Below are 7,902 nucleotides of genomic sequence, written 5' to 3' on the forward strand. Positions count from 1 at the left end.
TTTATAAATAGAAAATTATACCTGTAATTTTTGCTTGATCTTCTTGCTGAATTGGCCTTAAGTTTTGGAATTCATCTTGTTTTGAAGACTTTTGCCCTTCTATACAAAAACTACTGGCTTTTTGTCACCTGCTGCCAGCAAAAAATCATGAAAGCACATTTCTAGTTGTGCTACTTCTTTCTCCTGATCTTTATTATCCCTCTTTTGCCCTCTTTTGAATGAAGCGAATACAGGCATCAGTCCTCACCCAGACCTTTACCTATCCAACCATATCTCCTTTCACTCCCTTTCACAAACCATCAGTCCACAAGCATTAAGCACCTACTATTTGGCAGGTTCTGAGAATACAAATAAGAGAAGTAAACAGCCCTTTTCCTCAAGGAGTTTATGTTCTATTGGGGAAAACAACACAGAACTAAAATATGTACAAAGTAAATGCAAGATAATTGGGATGGGGAATAAGGACAGACCTCATGTAAAATGTGGTACTTAAACTTAGGGAAAAAAGATATGGATTGGAAAAGGATGCGTTCAAGATACTGGGACAGCCTGGGAGATAGAATGTTGTTTGTGAGGAACTACAATGTCCAAACTAGGTGGATGTAAAGCATGAAAGGTAGGCTGGAACCACATTGTAAAGTGCTTTAAATTCCAAAGGCAGTAGGGAACCAATGTATCCTCTTAAGAAAGAGAATGGCTTAGTCAGATCTATGCATTAGGAATATCACTTTGAACCCCCAAACTAATTTTTCCTATTTTCCTAAAATACTCAATGATTTCCCACTTATACAGTTTGATTTATAACCCTTAGAATGTATTCTTCCCAGTCCCCACTCACAATCTCTGCCTTTTTTAAGTTCTATCCTTCAAAATGTCACTTCTTTCATGAGCTCTCCATAATGTCCAACCTCTACTCCCCACCCCCATCAGAGATTCTTTGCCCTGAGGGAGGGATTTGATGTAATGTCTAGCTTAAGGGATAATAAGTAGATGTTTAGGCATGATGGAAGGAAAAACTTCCTATCAATCACACTTATGAGTCTCCACATACCTTTGTAGTTTTTCAGTAGTGTCCAACACTTCTCAGACCCATTTGGGGTTTTGTTGGCAAAGACATTGGAGTGGTTTGCCATTTCCATCTTCAGCTCATTTTACAGATTAAGCAACTGAGGCAAACAAGGTAAAATAACTTGCTCAGGATCACACAAATAGTAAATGTCTGAGACCAGAATTTGAATTGACTCCAGGCTCAAGGTTATATCCAATGAGCCACCTAGCTGCCCTGATCCACAAACCCATGTTCCTTCAGAATCAAATCAGCTCCTAAACACCTCACTGGAAAGGGTGGACATCAGAGAGCTTCTCCGAGATCCTCTCTTTAAGGAGGGCCAGGGCAAACACTTCCATTTCCTTGTAGGACTTATTTACACCTGCCTCCTCTCTCTTCACTTCAGTTTTTTATGTGTTGTCTTTCTCCATCAGCTCCTTGAGAGTCTTTTGCCTTTCTTGTATCCCCATCACTTGGCCCAGTAAATAGCACATAATAGGCACTTCATAAATGTTTATTGACTATTGACCTTCCCCACCTTGTGGGAAACTTCACTGGAACTCTTCAAGCAGAGTCTGGATTACCATTTATAGAAGCAAGTGGGAGAAGTTATAGTAAAAATGTTATGGTGGAGAGTACAGATTGCATTAGATGACCCCTTCCAACTCTACATTTCTATGATTTCTCCCAGTAGAAGGTAATTTCCTAGAAAGCAGAAATCATTTTGTGTTTGTCTTTATATCCACAATACCTAGAACATTTTGTTGTTGTTCAGGCTTACCACTCTTGTTTTTTTGTTTGTTTGTTTTGTTTTTTTAATTTTAAACCCTTAACTTCTGTGTGTATTGACTTATAGGTGGAAGATTGGTAAGGGTAGGCAATGGGGGTCAAGTGACTTGCCCAGGGTCACACAGCTGGGAAGTGTCTGAGGCAAGACTTACCACTCTTAATGACTGCATTTGGGGTTTTCTTGGCTGAGTTATTGAAGTAGTTTGCCATTTCCTTCTCCAGCTTATTTTATTGGTGAGGAAACCAAGACAAATAAGGTTAAGTGACTTCCCCAGGTCTGAACCAGTAAAGACTTGACCTCGGGGAAAATGAGTTATAAGAAATAAAATTAATATAGAGGGACAGAATTAAAAATATGGTTTCAAAGGGTTTATTGAAAACCATTTAGAAAAATGAAGCCACGTGTCTGTTAAGAGTTAGTTTAAAATATGTGGGCCCTGTTATCTCTTCCATCCTGGCTCCACTCCAAATCACCAAAGAGAGAGCCAGTCCCAGCATTCCCTATTTAACCTTCTGTTTAAGTTATTAGACTTCCTGTTCATCTCATTACGCAAGAGGAATCATGGGAAATGTAGTTTCGAGTCCCCTAAACATCCACAGGAAGTTTAGATCAGGGACCTCAAATTTAGTTCAAGGACTCCCAAATTTCCAATATCACAGAGTGTACTCGACTGCATCTATCCACTGAGCTACACAGCTGCCCCTGCCTAGTACACAATAGGCATTTAATATATACTTATTCAGTGAACATATTCTGTGCTTTGTGATCCCCAAAACATAGATTTTTATGAGATCCAGTGTTTTAGGATCATTGAAAACACTATCCAGTTTCTCCAATATGATTCATTAAATCAACCAGGACATATTAAATGCCTGATGTGTGCCAGGCATGTAATCTAGCTTTATCTTCTCTTCAATTCTGGGTCTATGTGCATGGCTTGTCCAAAATTCCCACACTGATGCACAAATTGTTTATCCAGCTTTGCAGTGTAGTCACTTTGGCCTTCTGGTTTTCCTATGCTAAATAAGATTCTGTCTCCATGCCTTTATACCGGTTGTCTCCCATGTCTGGAATACTCCTTACCCCTGCCTCATAGAATACTTTGTTTCCTTTAAAATTCTTCTGGAGCAATCTTCTACTTAAAGCCTTTACTGGTCCCCACCTCCCACTCTCAGCAGCAATCTCATTTATTTTGTATAAAGTTTTTGTATATAAGGTTATAAAAGATTACCTTTGAGGGCAAGGGCTATTTTATTTTTGTCTTTGTACTCAGAACCTACCACAGTACCTGGCTCAGAGCAAATAATTAACAAATACTTCCTGATAATCATGGTGAGAGGGCAAGATTAATTTTTCATCCACCTATTTTGTAGAGAAATTCTATTTATCTTAATGAACTACTTATTTTGTTTTGTAGCTGAGCCTGTGATTTCTTCCATGTAGAGAATTCCCAGTGTGGAAACATCCTCCATCATGTCAGAAGAATGATTTTTCTGTACCTTATGGTCTTAGAGAGTTGCCTTGAGTACTGATACTGATTTACCCAAGGTCATCCATCTAAAATGTGTCATAGTCTAAATCTATGGCTGGCCCTCAATCTGTTACACCATGCTACCTTTCAAGATATTGTCAGTTACTTAGTAACATGGCTGCCTTTTGTGAACACTATCCCAATTCAGTCTTTCCACTAGTTGCACATTTATTCACTGGTAAAAGTGTCAGAATCCTCCTTGCTGACCAACATCAAAAATGTGTCATAGTCTAAATCTAAGGGTGGCCCTTAATCTGTTACACCATGCTACCTTTCAAGATATTGTCAGTTATATCAAAATTACTTAGTAACCTAACTTCCTTTTGTGAACACTGTATCTCTATTCAGTCTTTCTACTACTAGTTGCACATTTATTCATGTGCTATGATTTATTGGTAAAAAAGGTCAGAATCCTCCTTGCTGGACATTGCCACTTCTCTGCCCCCATCATTCAATAACCTGTCGTCTGGTCTAAATTTATAATCCAATCAAGATACTGGTCACGGTTTTCTACCAATTCTTGGGACATTCTTCCTTCTTCAGTAAATTCAGTTCCTGGATCTGTCTTTCTCACCACCACATCTCTTGCCTTCATACTGAAAGAAAAAAATGTTGGTTTTTTTTGTTTTTATATTATTGATCATAAACCAAGTGATCACATATAATGCTTTAGGTAGATAACTGCAACTTTCATTTTTAGAAAAAGACTTGGTAAACTAACTGTGTATAAGATGTCAATTATAATAATAGAATATTAACCATTGTATTAGAAAGGATATAGTTTGGTGTTTTAGAACAGTATAGCAATTAAATAGATTAAGAGCTTCCACTGAAGAAATAAAAACTTCAGCTCTGTGTAGTTATCTAGGGAAGCTGAATCTCATGCAGCAGGAAATATGCTGTACTTATTTGGAATGGTGAGTGCACAGCTGACCTTATGAGATCATAGGAGAACAAACTTGGCACATCCAGGTGTTTGATCCTGTGAAGATTTATACTCACTACAGGATCCCCAGAATATTAGGGCCAACATAGGCTACTTTGATCTTATACTAGAATGTATTACTTATCATCAAGTGTTACCAAAATTTGTTACCTAATGTCAAAACATGTTTTGAACGTATTTTGAACATTTTATGTTGTTAATCATTTATGCTAATTAACTGTCAAAAATCTATAAAACACACTGTTGAACACTTAAAGGGGGTCTTTGCCACAGATTGGGCCTGGTGAGAGCTCCAGCTTTAATTTCCCATATTAAAGTCTGGATCTTTAGCTCAGAATGATGGCCCAGATATTTAGTTATTTCTAACAACTCTAGAGAACTGCAACATGCATATTTATTCTTCCTCAAATTCTCCTTTCTCATGATGTACTCCTCCACTGTGCCTCAGCTACACACAAAGATGCTTATACTTTTGATCTTACCCACAAATTCTCCACTTTCATATTCTGAAACTCTGTGATGTGGTTTTAATCTTTTATCACTGCATCTTTCCTTCTGACCTTACCACTCCTAACCCTGTTCTTTGTCCTCATCATGACTTTTCCCCTACCTCAGAGTTCATTATCCTGAGGGATATAAGGCCATTGCCCCTGAACTGGCTAGACTCTGCCCCTTTTCCCTATCTCAATCCTTTGGTGAAACAGTTCAATGCTCTAAAATCCTGTACACTTGATTGCTTGGCATTCTTACCTCTGATCACTCCCCAACATTGAATTCTCCCACCATCTTCTGCCTTCTATTAACAGAGTTAAAGAAAATTTCAAACCCATTTTAACTGGAGCCACTGCAAGCTTTCCCTTCAAACTTGTTATATGTCCCTATTTGGTTCACTTTCCCTCTCATCATAGAATTTATAGCCCTAACTTTTTCTTCCCTACTCGATCTTCCTTGCCTCACTTTTTCTAAGGTCCTTACCTCATTTCACAGAAAAAACTTAGGCTATTCAAAGACAGATTCCTCTTTTTTCTCATCCTTCTCCACTAAGATGTCTATCCCCATTATTTCCCCTCTTTCACCCATGTCATACATAAAGAGGTAGTGGTAGCCCTTCTTTTCAAGGCAAACCCCTGTAGGCACCCTTGATGCTATTCCATCCTATCTCCTCAAGCAGATCATCCATTTGTCATCCCCACTCTTACTAATATCAAATCTTTATCTTTCTAATAGGCTGCTTCTCTTGATACCTATAAATACCCCTATTTTTAAATTTAAAAATCTTCATTTTATTTCACAATCCCTACTAACTATATGGATCCTTCTTTTCATGGCTAAACTTGTGCAATATATCTACAATTGATTTCTTCTCCTTATTTCCTCTCCTCTCCCTCCTAAGACCTCTGCAATCTGTGGTGGAGTTGTGAATTGATCCAGCCATTCTGGATGGCAATTTGGAACTATGCCCAAAGGGCTTTAAAAGACTATCTGCCTTTTGATCCAGCCATAGCACTGCTTGGTTTATACCCCCAAAGAGATAATAAGGAAAAATACTTGTACAAAAATATTTATACCCACGCTCTTTGTGGTGGCTAAAAAATGGAAAATGATAGAATCTCCTTCGATTGGGGAATGGCTGAACAAATTGTGTGGTATCTGTTGGTGATGAAATACTATTGTGCTCAAAGGAATAAAGAACTGGAGGAATTCCCTGTGAACTGGAATGACCTCCAGGAACTGATGCGGAGTGAAAGGAGCAGAATCAGGAGAACATTATATACAGAGACTGATACACTGTGGTACAATAGAACATAATGGACTTCTCTACTAGCAGCAATGCAAGAATCCAGAGCAAGGCTGAGGGACTTATGAGAAAGAAAACTAGCCACATTCAGAGGAAGAACTGTGGGAGGAGAAACACAGAAAAAAACCAACTACTTGGACACATGGACTGATGGGGATATTATTGGGGATGTAGACACTAAACGATAACTCTAGGCCAACTATCAATAATATGGAATTAGGTCTTAATCAATGATACATGTAAAACCCAGTGGAATTGTGCATTGGCTAAGGGGGGCTGGAGGGATTTGGGGGAGAGGGAAAGAACATGAAACATGTAACTATGGGAAAATATTCAAAATAAAAATTAAGGAAACTTGAAAAAAAACAACCTCTGTAATCTGGCTTCTGACCTCATCCTTAAGTTGAAATTATTTTCTCCAAAATCACCAATGATCTCTTAATTGTCAAATATAATGACCTCAGATCTCCTCTTCTTGACTTTTCTGTAGCCTTTGACTCTGCTGTTCACCCTTTCTTCTCGAGAACTTTTGATAACTCGTTTCTCCTGCCTTTCTGAAAGCTCCCTATCCTTTGCTGGATCTTATTCCCGAAATACCCACTAACTTTGCACTAACTATGGGTATTTCCTAAGGCTTTGCCCTGGACTTTCTTTTATTTCAATACCTGAGGTTCTTAACCTGGAGTTCATAACATGTCGTTGTTATTGTTTTAAACAAAATCTTTTGATAGCTGTATGGTAGTTTTCCTTTATAATCCTGTGTATTTTATGTGTTGAAAAAGATTATTCTGAGAAAGGTCCTTAGTCTTTAACAGGAGTCTGTGACCTAAAAAAGGATTAAGAACTCCTGCTTTAAACTATCTCATTTGTTAAGCTCAGCTCCCATGGGTTCAATTATCATCTCTGTGTAGATGATTCTCAGATCTATTTCTAACCTCTTTCATTTACCATTAGTCTTGAATCCCACAGATGTATCAAATTTTGCATGTCCAAAACAGACCTCATTATCTTTCCTTGAAAATCTACTCCTCTTCTGAAATTCCCTAATACTGTCAAAAGGCACCACAATCCTCCTTATCTCCCTAGCTCACAACTTCTGTGTCATCCTCAATTCCTCATTTGCACACTCTCCACAGATCCAAATTGTAGCCAAGTCTTGTTATTTCTGTCTTCAAAACATCTTTTATTTCCTTTTCTCTCCACTCACACAGCCATCACCCTAGTATAGGCCTTCATTGCTTCTCACTTGGGTAGTAGCTTTCTTATTCGCCTTCCTGCCTTAAGTCTTGCCCCACTCATCTTAAAGGGAAGGTTTGACCATACAATCTCCGACCACACTTGATAAATTCAGTGGTTCCCTATTAACCTCCAGGATCCAGTATACAATTTTATGTTTGATTTTAGAGACCTTCACAACTTGTCCCTTTCCTTCCTTTTTAATGTCCTCACATTTTACCCTTCTCAACTTTCTCTATGATTCAGTTTCTCTAGAGTTCTTGCTATTCTGAGCACATGACATACCAACTCCCGACTCTGCCTTTTTATTGGTTGTCCATCATGCCTGGAATGTTCTATCTCTTCATTGTCTCTTGACTTATTTCACCTCCTTCAAGACTTAGCTCAAATCTTCCCTTTTTCAAGAAAAGTTTCTCAGTCCCCCCAACTCCCTGCTCCCAACCCAGCTAGCTCTTTCTTTTCAAAATGGAGTTTATTTCTGTTACATTGTATATTTTTCATATGTTCCCTCCCCCCCCCCCCATGAGAATGTGAGCTTCTTGAGGTCCAGGAT

The sequence above is a fragment of the Gracilinanus agilis genome, chromosome 2 (assembly GCF_016433145.1).
Source record: "Gracilinanus agilis isolate LMUSP501 chromosome 2, AgileGrace, whole genome shotgun sequence".
Lineage (NCBI taxonomy): Eukaryota > Metazoa > Chordata > Mammalia > Didelphimorphia > Didelphidae > Gracilinanus > Gracilinanus agilis.